The 15,904-nt window shown below is 40.7% G+C and overlaps 1 protein-coding gene across 1 annotated transcript in view; it reads left to right on the forward strand.

Moving 5' to 3' along the window:
* The first annotated feature begins 6,294 nt into the window (after positions 1 to 6,294).
* Positions 6,295 to 15,904, forward strand: part of stag1a (STAG1 cohesin complex component a) — a 35,970-nt gene continuing 26,360 nt past the window's right edge. The window contains exon 1 of the mRNA XM_030116186.1: positions 6,295 to 6,475. The gene's annotated coding sequence lies outside the window, so the exon portion shown is untranslated. The remainder of the gene's footprint in view (positions 6,476 to 15,904) is intronic.

Raw genomic sequence — 15,904 nt, forward strand, 5'->3', positions numbered from 1 at the left:
ACCCTCTGAGTTGAAAACACATTAGCTTGACTTGCTTTTCCATTTGGTCAATGCAGACTACTGCAGTCTATTTGGATGTGGCCAATTAGGATGCTCAATGACCTTCGTCTAATAAAAAAAAAAAAAAAAAAAGAAACAGGATTTGATCTTTTCACATGTCCTGCTTCCCTACAACCCATGAGCAGCTCTCTACTTATTGCCTTACCCTGTATTTATTGAACACAACTGGGGTTATGTTTTGATTGCTGTAGAAACTGCTTGTTCAAAATGAGATACATGTGAATGAATTAAGCGCTGATGGACCAAGTTAATTTCTGAGTTCTGTCTTGCAATGGGCTCATCCCAGAGATACAGCATATTTACACCGACAAGAGTGGAAATCAAAAGTTAATTGCCTGGAGTCTTCCTTCCTTTCTTCCTTCCTTCCTTCCTTCCTTCCTTCCTTCCTTCCTTCCTTCCCATCTGATGCATCTGTCTGACTTATCCCGTCTCTCCGAGGACGAGGAGGAATATATTTTGTTACCATGGTTACAGTGGATAGGACCACATCGAACCCAGCTATTTGGGGCACTGCTTAAATCCCATCGACTGCTCTGCAGGTTTTCGGGAACAGGTCCATCGTATCCAGACTCAAAGGCGGAGCCTCGAGGGAAGAGCCGGTGACTGGCTGTGATAAGAATATGCTAAAGGAACCAGAGAGGAGCTGACAGCAGGGAGGAGGAGGAGGAGGATGGGAAGAAGAGGACGGGAAGTGGGGGAAAGGAGGGCGGCGTAGTGGACACGATGGGAGGATGGAGAGCATCAGATTGGAAGAGAAAGATGATGAATTCACGAGGGCCAGAATGAAGGAGATATCTGTACATCTGCAGTGAAGGAGTGACAGCTGAAAGAGGTTGCTCGCATTTGAGTGTGTAAAGTTTTTTGGCTTTTAACGGCGTTCATCATCTGCTGCAAGCTCATCTGTGTTCCGTTCTCTGAATCTGTATTCCTCAGTTCCTCTTTCAAACACATTTTCCCTCTTTCTGCTCCTTGCTTACAAGCACTCACGCACATGTAGGAGGTAATGTGCTTCTGCCAGTTTCACGCTGTGCCTCAGTCTGTCAGTCAAATATTATCGTTTTTAGGCAGCAGATTTCCACTTTCTAACAGTTCAACTCACAGTAAATTTCACTAATTCAGACTCCTCGGTTTCAGGGGATTATGGGTCTGTTTGAGGCGTTGGCTGCTTGTGAGCCACAGTCGGTATTTTTCAGAGCTGGGTTCCTTTATTGTCTGAATGCGTGTTCTCATTACAGCAGGAGCTGATGAGAGCAGAAAGAAGCGAACCGCAACAGCCGCTTGGAGACATTCATCATCTGGCCTCCCTCGTAGAGTCGGGAAGTGAGATAGTCAACAAAAGAAGGGAATAAAACGCTCCCACTGAGATTGAGATAGAGTTAACATGCCTGAGCATGTGTGTGATACGCACAAGCACACACACACACACACTGCGGTGAGGGAAAAAAAAAAAAACCCATGCTGTGCCCGCTATCATCTGTGTGGGAGGCGGATTTGACCAATGATAACTGCCTGTTTTACAAGTGGGGCTGTGATGGATTGCAGTGGTTTTTTTCTGAAGCTAATAGAGCCCTCTGCCTCTCATCCATTTTGCATTACCAAGGTGACACTAAGGACTGGAGAGCGGAGGGTGGGGAGGGTAGAGAGACATGTGAAAAGAGCCAGGAGAACTGTGTCAGAGAAGTTGCATATATGGAAAAAAAAGGAACAAACCGCCTCAGGAGTAGGAAAGCTAGAAGCAAGGTCACGGGATATTAAAAACAGAGCAGGCAATGAGGCAGTGAACGGCCATGTGAAACCTTTCAGCTGGTCAACAGCCTCAGAAATCAAAGGAAAGAATTCAAATGCACCGATTGCATAACTTCAGTCAGCGAGAGCGTTTGAGTGTGATTGGAATTGAATAAAGAGAGAGGGTTTAAACACCCACCGACCCAGCCTCAGAAAACCTTTGAAGACCTCCCAGACCTGTATTTTCCCACAGATTGAAATGTTTGCCTTTGCTATTGACTACGAGAGCGATAACCTGTGATTACCTTGACAGTCTGAAAGGGTTTTTCTCTGCTGAAGCTGCACCAGACACCCCTCTGTTTCCATGGTTACAGCCCCAGGAAAAGTTTTTAGATTATGGCTGAGGCCGTGACTAAGTGTGCTTGCGTCCAAGTTGAATTGCATGCGTCTATGCATACAACACTTTGTCAGTGTCAATCTGCATCCAAACTGGCTCAAAGGGAACACTGACATGAATCAGGCACGGACGTCTGTAGGTTATGTAACAATGAACTGTACCGCGCATACTTAATGAGCAAGGAGCAGTCACCGTGAAACACTTTGAGCACCTTAAACGTGGAGTAGATTTGAAAAAGGATTAAGCAGGGCAAGTGTCTGCAGAATCCATTTTAAAGACAGAGACTTTTTAATAGTGTGGATTTGACCTGGAGGAAGAATTGGTATGTTGAAACGCTCAAGGAAAACCCTGCAATATAATGCAATCCTCTGCGCATACAAATGCGTATTGTATAAGTTTTTCTGTGTTTCTTTCAAAACTGTCAAGAAGATAATCAGCAGCCAGATCAGCATCAGTGATGATTGTTGCTTGTTTAAGCGACAACAACACAAAGTGCTGCAGTCACAATACAGAATGCAGCTCTTCTCAGTCCATGTGGGTGTTTAACTATAGAGACATGCACATGTATATTTTAAAGACAATGAGTAAAATAAATCAGCTTTCTCAATTAGATTTTGCTTAAATTGAGAAGACAAGTATAAATTCAATATGATAATAATTCATGTGTTTTGTTTTGGTTAGATTGACTGAAACTCCACTATTTCTGTAAATGTTAGTAATGCAGATGTTCCTCTGAAATTTGTTGTGGCAGACAGTAAAGGATTTATTAACATTTGGAGGTGCCCTGAAATGTAGACCGTGTCATCTAAAACTGCAGTAGCAATAATGACCCAGAGTACTTCTTTCGTTTTCTTTTTTACCAAACACCACATGATCCTGATCTGGTTCAAACCACGTCATTGTTAAAAATCAAGCTGTGACGTTCAAACAAAATCTTTTCAGAGAAACTGGATTATTTACATCAGTATAATCCAGCATATGCAGAACAAATACACAAATGGATCCTAAACCACCACCCACACTCTGCTACTGCCTTTTGGAAGCATCTGTTAAACACAGTGGAGCCCATATCTGCTTTTCTATTTTAATCTACTTAGGTCCACTGGAGCCAATGCTAGCTGAAGATAGGTGGAAGGGGGACTCTTAACACTCTTAACAGGTCACCAGGGAGTCACAGAGCAAACACAGAGGGCAGACAACCACACATTCACGTCTATACTTAACCGAGAGTCACCACGAACTCGCAAACGTTTATTATTGTGGGAGAAACTGGAGCCAGAAAGACTCCCAGGCCCATTTTACAACTGGGGATCTCCTGGCTATGAGGCAGGAGTGCTAACCTCTAGATCATTATGCAAACCTGGAGGTCATACTCATGTGGGAAATCTTTGTACTTTGCATTTATTTGGAGAAAATGTATTTTCCAGCATTTTGTGATCCTCCAATAAGCTACAAAATCAACAAAAGAAGACAGGAGCCCTATCCAACAAGCTGACAAACCTTTGATCTTCCAAAATGATGTATATGTTGTTCCTTTGATGCAGACCTCATTTAAATGCTGAGCTCCAGGAAAAAAAAAAAAAAAAAAAACAGCAAAGGAATCAACTGAGACCAAAACTGTGAATTATTCTGCAGGTCGGGATCCTGAAACCAGCAAGGGAGCTGTGAGAGGTGACTGTAAATAAGTGAGACTTTCTATGAAGTGGCATATAGGCAGACATTGAATGCATTGTTCTTGAGGGATTCACATGTGAAAATGTGTTAAATGCAAATATGTGTTGAAGTGGGGTTGGACAACCAGTAAAAATGACTCACAAACACACTTCATTTCCTCCTTGATTCTTATTGAAAGCCTGCATTTTTAATGGTCTTTCATAAATGAGCATTCTTTTCTACCAATGTACAATACATCTGAAAAAGTAATGAACAGCCTCATTAAAGCTTTGTCATTTGTATTATTATACACAGCACCTGTGGCATGCATGATTACGCCCGATAATAAAGGATAATATCAGCAATTAAATCTTTGTGTGTGTGTGTGTGTGTGTGTGTGTGTTGGGTTTATGTAATAACCCTGAGGGAAGGATCTGGCTGGAGTTTTTATGGGCAAGATGTGCTGTTGCCATGGAAAACAACAATGCGTCCATGAGATGAAACACCACCGCGTGCGTGTGCGTTTGTGTTCACGTCAGCACATTTCACTGCTTTACCTGCGACGAAAATGCAGAAGAAGTGAGCACAGCAGCATTAAAACAAAACAAAACAGCAAAAATGACAAAAAATAACAAACACTTCTTGTATTCATTCTGTTGACCCTCTTTAGTTCTTTCTCTGCTCTGCTCATATATCATTTTGTAATGCAGGTGTTTGGTATCCACCGAAAGACTCAGAAGTGGGATTAATGTAATTACCTCAAGTCATTCCTTCTCCTGTCCTTCCCTATCTCTCCCTCTCTCTCGCTCTCTCTGTTTGGCTCTCTCAGGCCTTAGTGAGCTGAAGTGAGTAATGTGAGTCCATCCAGGCTCTGTAATTGGGTTTGTGCACATCCAATTTCAGCCCAAGGACCTGGTGTAGGAGTTCGGCCATGTGCACATGCTCACTCATTCTCTCTCTCTCAGAAAAACAAGAATTAAAAGACATTAATGCGCAATATTACATTATATTGTTATATATTGCCAAGCCTTTATGATTTGTAATATTACACAGAATTTAATTTTAATTTGTACATGAGCTGCACAGTGGTCAGCAGTCAGCACTTCACGGTTAATCCCAGTTTGACTCTGGGCCTGGGAGTTTGCATGTTTTCTCTGAGTGGTGTGGGTTTTCTCTGTTTCCTCCGATATATTCATCCATACAGGCAAATTAGGTGAATTCCTGTTCTCAAACTGAGGCCTGAATGAACATTTATGTTACCATTTCACTGTCGGTTTGCCCTGTGATTGACCACTGATGTCCGGAATGTACTCTACTCTGTTTTTACTCATTGTCAGCTGGGATCAGGTTCGGCTTGCCCACAGTTCTTAATTGAATTAAATGGTACAGGATGGATAGGACAGACGGACGGACAGCCAGTTTAGGACATTCAAAAATGTCACTGTGCATTTATTATCTCTAAAATAATTATAGATCTAACTTTTTCTACCTGTACTTGTAGGCCTCAATAGCGTACTGGTTGACCTGAAATTCTGTGCTTTCATTATATCAGTGTGTGTCTTTTTCTCTGTGTTAATTCTGTGTTGTACTGGCAGACTGACCCTCACTAAGATGTCCACTTCATTTCATAAGATTATGCAGAATCTATGTTTTTCTGGGGGAAAAAACAACATGACACTATTTATATGAATTAAGATTAAAAACAGTGACAGAAACAGTGCAAATATCATGAAGATATTTAATTCAAGACTGTTTAACAATCCAACACATCAGTTCAACCACAGATGGTGGATTTGAGCAGAATATAATATTGATGTCATGTTTAGCTGAAAAGCATTTATACTGAGAATCAATCGCTACATTCTGTGTTTCTTGTGGATGTGAAGAGACCTATCTATCTATCTATCTATCTATCTATCTATCTATCTATCTATCTATCTATCTATCTATCTATCCTTGTTTTGTGTGTATGTGTAATTGTAATTTAATCAAACAAGTTGCAGTCAGTGTTCTGAACATTTCTAGTGTGTGAAAGCTTACGTTGATTTTTTTAAAGAAATACTGTCAAGCCTGCATCCATTTGCACTCTGCAGCAAACTGATCACACCAATTTTTAACATAAGAATAAATGGCTCTCATCACAATGTTGTTATGCATTTTTCCAAAAAAGATTGTTGATATAATGTATGTAGGACAAAAATCCGAATGTGCAATTTTCTTTTGAGCATTACAATTTGGGGGGTGAAATTTCGGCATTTTTCAGAGAACAGTCTTATTAAATGTTAATTGATGTGGGAGAGAAGGGGGGAGTCTCTCTGCTCCCGTGCGCGTCCCCGTCAGTGTTGTGTTGGCGGGGCGCAGGGTCCCTCCCTTCCCGGGCTCGCCCCCGGAGGCGCGTGTCCGCCGCGGCCCGGTGTGTCCGCCAGGGGGCAGCTGTGTCTCGGTCTGAGGCTGCGCCGCTCCCGCTGCATCACAGAGAGGAAAATACCACCAGATGGCGGTTTAGGATTGCTGCTCTTCTCTCAAGGCGCGGTTCCGCTCGCACGGCCAATTTTCAATATTAAAATACACAAGATATTAAAACGAAAATCGATTTTTTATTTCGGAAGGCGATAATCGATTTGGCGATGGTCGCTAAAGGTGAGTCTCTCGTGTTTTTGTCGTGTTTTGTGCGGCGGGAAGGGAGACGGAGCACAGATTAAAGATGGTGGACACAGACAGGGAAGACTGGTTGGTTGGGGGATGGGCGCTAGCGGCTAGCGGAGGTGAATGTGCTTTCTCTCGCTCCCTCAGTTACATTATAGCCTAGCGGAGCCATTAGCTTTGCGAGCTAGCCCCCCAAAAAATTTCGGCACGCCAACTTGCGAGAAGGGCAAGTGTCCGCCGCAGCAGCGAGCCGCGTTCCCAGCCGGCGCCGGAGTTTGGCTTGTCAACAAATAAAGAGCCATGCGGTGTGACGTGTTTTCTTGCTCTTTGCAAGGCAGGATTCAGAGCATCACCTTCTCTCATTTGCACAGCCGTATTATGATTGTACAGTGTTGCCCTCCTGTCGTGCGCCGCTTTCTCTTTCTTGGGTTTGTCATCTGCTCCAGCGCTCTTGTTGACAGTGCTGTTCTGCACAAATGAGCAGTTTTTTTGTTTTTGAAATGCAGACACACAATGTTGAGACGTGAACCTTGCTGCCACTTTTTCCTCGTGTCAACATCAGCATCACCCCCTTGCTTCCTTCAAGTTTTCAGAGTGGCGGTGACTTTTGACTCTGAGATTATAAACATGTTGCATTTCGTCTGAGCGACAACACGTGGGTGCTTTTTAATGCAAGCCTGCAGGATGGAGTCCTGCATGTTCAACCACAGTATTATGGCGCTCCTTTTTCCCATTCCCGCCCCCTTCTGTGCGGGAAACAGGCAACAGTGAGCGGGGAAACATGAGTCACATTAGGGGGGATGGGCTCCGCTGGCCGCCCTCGCAGGTCTGAGGCAGGCTTCAGTCCTCGCTCCCCTCCCTCTCTGACCCCTCTATGGCCCACCCTGCGCTGTGCTGTCAGGAGGTCGCTGGGATCGGGTCAGAGTGCCTCCTGGTTGTTTGCATGAACCTCAGTTGTTGCATAACTGCTTTGTTTACAGTCAGCCATGTGATTTCTCACACAGGCTGTGTGGATTGCGATCTGCAGCCAGCTCGCAGGCCTATTTGTCTTCCATTATCACCAACCCACACTGCATAAATCACGTTTTAGTTATGCTGCAAACAAGTTGTGGGAACTGCATGTGTTGATTTATCAGTTTTGCTCTCCAATATAGTTGCTATGAACACATTTTAGGAAATTATTTCTGAATCCGAGTTGAAAACAAATTTAATAATTCCATATAATTTTGTTCCAGATATTGTCAGTATACTTTATCATGGTACTGGGTTACATTTTGAAGCCTTCATTTGATTCAAAATGATGCATTACAGTGTTTGTCTAAATATCAAATTATATTATTTTCTGAAAGCAACAAAAGTCACCTCTCCAGTTCGGCTACGATATTGCTAATAAAGTGCTATTTCACCATTTTCCATAGTTCCAATCCAACGCCAATTTTTTATACACATTATATGTCAATAGCAATTTTCTGATGTTCTGGTCCCAAACAAACAAATGATGTTTGTAATGGTCTTGATATGTTTGTTGCTTTTACTCAGGTGTAAGAAAAGAAAAAAAACAGCTGTCAAGTATTGGGGAAAAAATGCATTTTTATAATGACAGACAAATACTTATTTGAAAATTTGGTTATCGGAACATGTTTTGCATGTCAACCACAACAAGCCGAATCCTGCCTTTACCTGTTGTCAGCCGCCTGGATTGGCTTCAGAGCATTTGAGTTGGATTGACGAATGGATGAATCCATCCTGATTTATAAGTAAAACATCTGTGGAAAAAGCGGCCTTGACCAATGACCACAGTGTTGTTGTTTAGGCTATTTAAGAAAAAAATGTCTGGTGGGACAATTGATTGAGAGAGAAAAATGGGATACATTCATAGTTATTTTGTGCAACTAAAATATTGATGAGAGACTTAATGTCAGCATGTCAATAATGCAGGAATATGTTAGCTAAAATCTGTTATTGGTTTTCAGCGTTGCCTTTATTATTAGCCATTACGGTATTTTAAGTGTTTCCTTCAGCACACCCGATTCAGATAGATGGTTTGTATTCATGGTCTGCAGGAGATATAACGATCTTTTCATTTGAGTCAGATGTGTTGAGGCTGTAAAATGTCTAAAACATGCAGGTCAATGGCTTTCAAGGCCCAAGAGTGGAGAGCATTCATTCTTGAGGTATTTCAAAGGTAAAATAGTATCCAAACAGCTGGCTGTAACTTTCAGAGATATTGCATGTACGTCTTACATTAAAACCTCGTAGTGTATATCCCTTCTCAGGACATCAGTCCATCACTGGTGAACAGAGTGAGTGAGACAGACAATTACCCAGACAGACATTCACATCTGTCACCAATTGAGAGTCAGGAATCAACCTAACAAGCATCTCTGTGGAAAGTGGGAGAAAATCAGATTATTCAGACAAAACCCACTGAAGCACAGAGAGAACATGAAAGTTCCTCACAGAAAGTTCCTTGTCTAGCATCACGATCAAGCTTTTATGTGACAGTGGTGGCAAAATGAAACCAAAGCTATCGATGCAATTTTTTGTTTAAAACTGTTCAAATAAAACTATTTTCTATTGTCTAGAACTGAATTAAACTAGAAAAATTAGAGTCCTTTGACAATCTGTGTACATCAGTGCCAAACTAAATTTTAATATACATATCTGTTGCTGTGGTCTTGTACATTTCCATTTAGCGTCATTAAATTAGATTTGTCATAGAGCAGCAGGCCTCATATTTTGTTGACACATCAAGTAATTACTGCATTAAAGAGGTGTTTACTAATCAACAATTGCTCAGGGAGACGATGTGCCCATTCATTTATATGTAGCAAAAACTGTGATATTTCATTGTATTTGGGCCTTTCATTTACACGTAATAAAAATAACAAGTCATGGAAAAGGAGTATATCTTAAAACTCAGGCCAAATTGGAGATTTTGAGAAAAATCAATTTGCAAGTAGACTGGGGAAGACAGAGTTTAATGCCGCAGGATGTAACAGAATGTCTGTGTGCAACCTGTGTTTACAGTTTTCCAGCATTCTGATGGGCTGGTATGGTTTCATGCTTCTCGTTACACTGCTGGCTACAGGCTAGACATACTCATAGTAGCTCTTAACAAGGTTTTTAGGCAGGTTTGTGTAAATGAAAGGTTTTTTTTTTTTTGGGAAAATGTAGAGTGGGAAATATTCATTTTGTTAATGCCCTTCTATGTGTGAAAGAGACCTGTTTCTGTAGTAGTCTGACTCTCTGACAAAGATCATGTGAGGTCACGTACAGGTAGTTAAGTCTTTAATGGCGAGCTCATTCAGTCTCCAGTCTCATTCAGTTGGTTTCTAAATGATAATCATAATAAAAATGTTAATTTTCCTCTGAGAGTGAGAGGATCTGTTGGATAGAACTCCCATGAACAGTCAGTGTAATCGATGAGGAAAATTCCTCGAGACTTTTTTGTTTTTAAAATCAAGTCATCATTTCATGTCCATAGGATCTGTCAATATCCCACATCCCATTCATTGTCTATGTGAAATGCATCATGGTGCATGCTGGGTATGTTGCGTTGCCGAGGAGCTGCCCTCAGGCCATTTGCATAAAGCTGAATCCAGCCTACTTTTTGCAAAGAAGAAGTGTTGATCTGTCGACACATCGCCAGACATCTGTTAAAACATCTGAACTAGCTGGAGTGAAGCAAGAACCGATCTACCGATGTTGGTTCTGTTCGAACTCTGGGAGCAGCAGATTGCCCCAGAGTCAATGCAACTGTCCGATCAGGTGCAGGCAGGCAAATTGTGTCGTTATTGATAGGACAGGCCCACCAAGTGTGCGGTTTTTCAGAGGCAGTGTGATTCCATGCGAGAGAAAAGCATCCCTGTAGACACAAACAAAAGAAAAAGGAACCACTTTTTTTTTTTTTAATTGGTGGTTGAGATTGGTCTATTGATCAAAAATATTTTGTAAAGATTATCCTCGAGAACATATTTCGTCAGTGGCAGCATGACTTCTGAATTGAGCTTGTAGCAAAAACCCTTTGGGCTGAAAATACTTAAAATAGTGATGGTGGTGAAAACCTGCCGTCCTCTTTCTGTGTTTGTGCAGCATAGTGGTGATTATGCAGGAACACATCACTCTGTCCTTGCCTTGGGAATAAGGCAGTTTGAAACTGACATTTAGTGACATTTCTTTCATAACTTCCTGAAGGTAGTTTACGTAAAGAGCATGGCATTGTTTAAACGTTGCAGTAATGCAGAGGGCAAACACAAATGGTGAATAATCCCTCCTCCTTCCTCCAGCCCTTCATTTGCTCGGCTCTTTGCCCCAGCTCTTCTAATAGAAAACCGATAAAGAACTTTAAATCACAAAGCGCTGCTTGTTGTTGAATTGTGTGTCCACACAGTTTCTTTTTATTTTAAAAGGAATACTGATGGGAATGAAAATGCAATGAGCATTTATTTTTGGAAGAATTACAGACAACTTTTGTGAAGAAGAGTGCATGGATATCTACCGTTTGCTTTCTAAATGGTTCCAGCAGCGTGCTGTTATCACGATCAACCTAATGCATTAGCGTGTATTGTTAAAGGCATTAAACCTAATTGTAAAGAACAGTCATGGACTCTGCATTGTGAACAGTGCCATTTGATAGCTACTTAGCCAGAGGCTCTCTCCACTCAACTGCACTGTGCTCTTTGTTAGAGCCATATGCTTATAATGATACAGCTCTGGGGATTATGTAATGGGTTTGACATTTGTCAGAGCTTATTACTTGGTGACCTTGATTCAAGATGTTGGCAATGGAAAGTGCTATATTTTCTGTTCGTTCTGTTGTCCAGCCTTTGGTGATTTCCAGCACAGTGAAACAAATGTTGAAAAACCAAATATCGCTACCATCTGTACCCATTTCTCTGTTTGAATGTTTCTGAGAATACCAAAAGGATACAGCACAGATTATTTGAATGTTGTATTCAGATTGTGTGGATTTAATGATGGTACATAATAGGATAAGATACATCCCCATGTATGTGCTCCACTGTTAGGAGTACATGCGATACTGAAACCATTGGATAGGTTGTTCTATGATTTAGAGGCATTTTGATGCACTATGCTATTTATGGGTACTTGTTATTACACCTTATCATCTAAGTTAAACTGTGATGTTACAGTTGCTTCCTGACACTCAAACTTGTAAGTCTTGCAGCTTTGTATTACCATGCAAAACACTCTCTAAAAAGGCTTTGTGACTCTGTGTCCTCTCTCTTGTTTGAAGCTTTCCCTTTGATGTGATTTCCTCTCGTGCAATTAATTTCATTGTTGTTTTTCAGCTGTCTTGTCTGTCACTTTGCAATTCAGTTCGTTACAGAGGTTCTTCTCAAGCCAAGGTAAAACATGTAGGCCCATATTGGTGCAGGTCTGCTGGACAACTATTGTGAGTCTGCTTCTGAGCAAACAACTGAGGAATTAGTAGAGAATATCGTTCAGGTTAGAAGCTGGGTGAAGAGAAATTGATGGAAAATACCAGCTTAACTTCCAAATTGCTTCTTTGGATAATCAATTCTAGCGATGCATTCTTTTTAAATGGTGACTGTGTGGCGTGTCCATGTAAGTCCAAGATTATGTAATGCTACAGCATATTATGCTCATTGACTGGGAGCGCAGACAATGCTATTCAGCTGCAGCCTTATTAAATGGGACTGTAATTTCATTCACTTGCTCTTATTCGAGCACATTATGTTACAATTTGGGATATTTGCAAATGTCAAGTAAAGTTTAGTGTGATCCTCCATAATGGGATGTTGAAGCGCCAAAGAGGTGGCCAAGGCACATATTGTATTAACCTGATCACACGGAGGGGCCTCTTGATAGACGTTTATTATAATTATATTGAATTTCATTAGCTGAAGTGTTTGGTATTTAGGGAACAGCAGAGAGCTCATCATACTTGAGCAGCAGCAGAGCAAGGGGTTTTCAGTCACTGCACAGGATCAACACAGACTTTTTCTTAAGCTCTAATCCAAGAGTCTCCCTGAATCAGATCTTTCAGTAGGGTTACTGTAACAGTCAGTGACCACTTATTTACGTTTGTATCTGACGCAAAGCCAGAGTTCGTTTGTCACAGTATGTTTAAAACTGACAATGCAGTTGTCATGTTCAGCTGGTTTTGTTAAGTACTGACTGACATGATGACGAGTCAGATGACAGGGCGACGGCTCGGTTGCATTTCCACCGCCCTGAAGGCATGCTAAACTTCAATCCATAAGATGCTTGGTGAAGACGTGCTATTCCGCTGTCAGACTGAGTGCTAATGACAGCGGGTGCGTCGTGTGTGCGTGCACGTGTTGTCTCCCTGGTATTTCTGGTTGAGTGGTTGCTTGGCTGAACAAGTTGCAACAGACTGCAAAACTTTCTGTCACCCTGAAACACTGCTGGTTGAAGGAATATAATGCCAGAGGTTATTTTGCCTTTTTTTTTTTTTTTTGACAACTTTAACTATAAAAGAATGTTTTTCTTCAGCATTTCTCATGGTGCTGGTTCGATGTCACTGCCCTCACACTTTTCATTTTCAGTCTCATTTTTCAGTCATTAACTGGACACTTACACAACAAAACAGCCATGTGAAAGTTTGTTTTTCTTAATCTTACATTTTTAAGTGTTTTATTTCATTAATTTTGATTTTCAGCTTTTAGATTGAGGAGAATGCTTTAATTTTTGGTTAAAGAAACAGGAAGCTACAGAGTAAAGGCAGAATCCAAGCTGACTGGAGAATTTGTGGATCTCCAGTACCCATTGCTTTCATGATGCTCCATTCAAACAGCTGCTGGGTGATAAGAATCTTTTGAAATAAATAGGTTTACAGATCAAAAGCGTTCTATTACACCGCTGGGCTCCAAGCATTAACAGAACAGCAGCTGGTGCTCTGCTTACATTTTTTCTTACCTATTCCAAGTAGAGGCCACTTGTGCCTGAGGGGATTCCATTCAGATGATATTTGCTTTAGTCAATAATATTTTCAAGGTTTGAACACTAGAGTGTAACAGTATTCATCAGTTTGATTCACCTGAAATTATCTGACGGCCACAGTTACACTGCATATTACGAATTAAGGATTTCTATCAATCTATATTTGTACACCACGTTTCTGTCAAAAGCGTGCAACTTGACTTGTTTTACAAATGATTGAGAATAAAATTAAAAGGTAAAATATTTGCTTACATTCAAAACATTCATACACAAACATCTAAAGCAGTAAAATCAAACAGTGAGAACAGAACTGTTGGATAAAATAAGCCAAGAAAAGGTGGTCACAATGCATAATAGAAGAACCACCGTCAAACAGAGTAAATGAAAGTCAAATATACATGTCTTTCTAAAACATACAAACATATATAAAAGCAATAGTAAAAACCTAAAAGAATTAAACAATCTAATATTGTTGATGTAGATTTTAAATACTGGAAATATTTTTCAAACAGAAATCTAAAAGCTAATGAAATGAAACAAATGAAACTAATGAAACAAAGAATGAACTAGATAGATGAAGCATAAATTCTAACATTAAAAATGACAAAGTACTGTATTAAAGCCAGACTAAAGAGCCAATTACTGCATCCTTGGAAGCTTGCAAGCTAAAGTCTTGAATAATTAAAAATTCTGAAACGGGCATTTCAACACATTATAATTGTAATGATTTTCATCCATAAAGCAGTGAAGGCCATGAGGTTGAAGAGGCAAGCTTATGACCGGAGGGTTGCTGGTTTGAATCCATGGGCTGAGAATCGGTTTTGAAAGTGAAAGCTGTCGCTTGCCCCCACCCTCATGGAGGCGGGTGAAATGCAGAGGACAGATGTTATATTGTTATATTGTGAAGCTAGTACCAGTAAATGTGCTTGTATTTTACGTCTTGTGCTGCTGCTGAACAGTTGCTTATTCTGTTGCTCATGGCCTTCCTCAAAGAAATCCTTCTTTTCTTACATCTGTAATGGTGTTAATTCAATGTCGGTTTGTCCCACAGTCCATTGTAAATCCATGGAAACATAAGACTGAAATAACGCCAGATCCAGTGTGGCGATAACAACCGCATGCTTTCCTCTCATTGGCAGCATAATAAGTGAAACACTACAGTGGTGTTGTTTCCATCTTGTTAAAATGATTTCTAGCCTGACACTGTTTTTCTGTTTACTCCTCAGATTATATTAGGAAGGAAACTCCCAATTGTTTTTCGTCCATTCGCAACAAAACTAGGAGGTTATTTCAGGTAGTAATTTCTAACTTCAAATGCTGGTTCCCTTAAATAGCTCATGATTAAGGGAAAATGTAAAACAACTCGCACTTGGCAATGGTGCTAAACTATGCGTGTTGAATCACTTGTAAAGGTGTGTTTATTTTAAACTTGCATGCCTTCTTCGCACTTCATTACCCTGAAGTAGGATCGGTTTGCTTCATATACTCTCTCCGTTATGACAGCTGAGACTGACAGCAGTTCATTTTTATAGCGTCACTGTAAATTGAAGCTTTATATACTGGAACGCCTTCGTAAATACTTCCCCGCTTGAAAAGAAAACGCCTGCTCACAGCACTCTTCTCATGCTGAATGCAGACGAGAGATCAGGGTGGCGTGAAACGTGAAGTAGCACATCCATTTACGGTTTTAAGGTCAATGTTTAGAGTTGCATTGAGGTAGCACTGATATCAGTACTAAAGAGTTTGAGAGATAGTAAAGAAATGTTAAACGTAAGAGGGTAATCATACCAGCAAGATTAGAAAAGGCATAAAAGAATGAGAACTATGATAAAGTGAAGTTTAAAAATAATGGATGTTAAAGAGGTTGAATAGTATAAAGTTGGCTTGTGGTGTTTCAGATATCATCACTTCATGTGCTTTCAGGTCGAGGACATGCTTTCTCATCTGCTCAGAGCACAAAAACTACAAGCAGCCTCAACATAATACTCTGCAATTTTGTCCGTCTCCTAATCCTTTGGTGGGTTTTCTTTTTTTTCTTTTCTTTTTTCTTTCAGAGCTTTGGCCAGCACTACTCCAAAGTCTTGATTTGAGACATTGAGATATGTGAAATGTGTTTGTTTGTGCCTACTCCAGAGTTTCCCTTTTTTGAGTTAATTTAAACGACAGGTTATGATGCAGTATCGATCTCTTTGGAAGGCTTTACTCTGGCCTCCAGTCTCTTCTGATGTGATATGCTGCGTGTTTAGGCCTCTGGGCTGAGATAAGTCGATTCTCAGCTTGTTTGCTTAAGTTCAGGGCAGCAAAATCTAAATTTGGCTCAAGGCCAGACCTGAAAATCCTTAAGGTGTCATTTATATAGGCGAGGTTAACAACCAGCTTCAAGCAGTAGGAAATACCACCTTCTAAGCATCGGCTGCAGCTGGGTTTGTCTAAGAAGTCAGTGCTATTTGTACTCTGTCTTACTTAATATTG

Source organism: Salarias fasciatus, chromosome 19 (assembly GCF_902148845.1).
Source record: "Salarias fasciatus chromosome 19, fSalaFa1.1, whole genome shotgun sequence".
NCBI classification, from domain to species: domain Eukaryota; kingdom Metazoa; phylum Chordata; class Actinopteri; order Blenniiformes; family Blenniidae; genus Salarias; species Salarias fasciatus.